This window comes from Mustela nigripes, chromosome X, assembly GCF_022355385.1.
Source record: "Mustela nigripes isolate SB6536 chromosome X, MUSNIG.SB6536, whole genome shotgun sequence".
Classification (NCBI taxonomy): Eukaryota; Metazoa; Chordata; class Mammalia; order Carnivora; family Mustelidae; genus Mustela; species Mustela nigripes.
The window spans coordinates 64,778,572-64,779,119 of NC_081575.1; positions in this window are offsets into that span (position 1 = coordinate 64,778,572).

Consider the following 548-nt stretch of genomic DNA (forward strand, 5'->3'; position numbering starts at 1 on the left):
AGTCCCTACTCTGCTGTGTCGGGTATACTTGGGCCCAAGCTTAAGCTTGCTGAATAAACCCTCGTGTGATTGCATCGGTGCTTGGCTCCTTGGTGGTCTCTCAGACGCAAACACTCGGGCATAACAACACATCAAATATAAAACTAAATACACTGAATAAGTCATTCAGGCCATCTCCGGCTCAGGTAGGACTGTTCCCTAGTAAAGAAATTTAAAAAAAAATTTCTCCAGTCAGGTATTCAAAGTTCCACAGGCCCAAATTTGTGCCATATTCCATCAGTCTTCAAGCTGCCCTGTTCTCCCCAAGATAGTACCATCTCATCCTCCTATCCTACCCTGAATTTCTCTGAAAGCAGGCTTGCCTGTGGGGATAGGCCACATAGAGTAGATGCTCTGCAGTTAAAATTAATCAAACTCAGCAACATGCAGGCCATGATCCAAGGCACTGTGAGGACAGACAACATAGGTGGTGAGATTTAAGTCAAGTCAGGCTGCAATTATGACAGACAAGCCCACCTCTCTCCTGGAAAACGACTGTTTCTATGCAT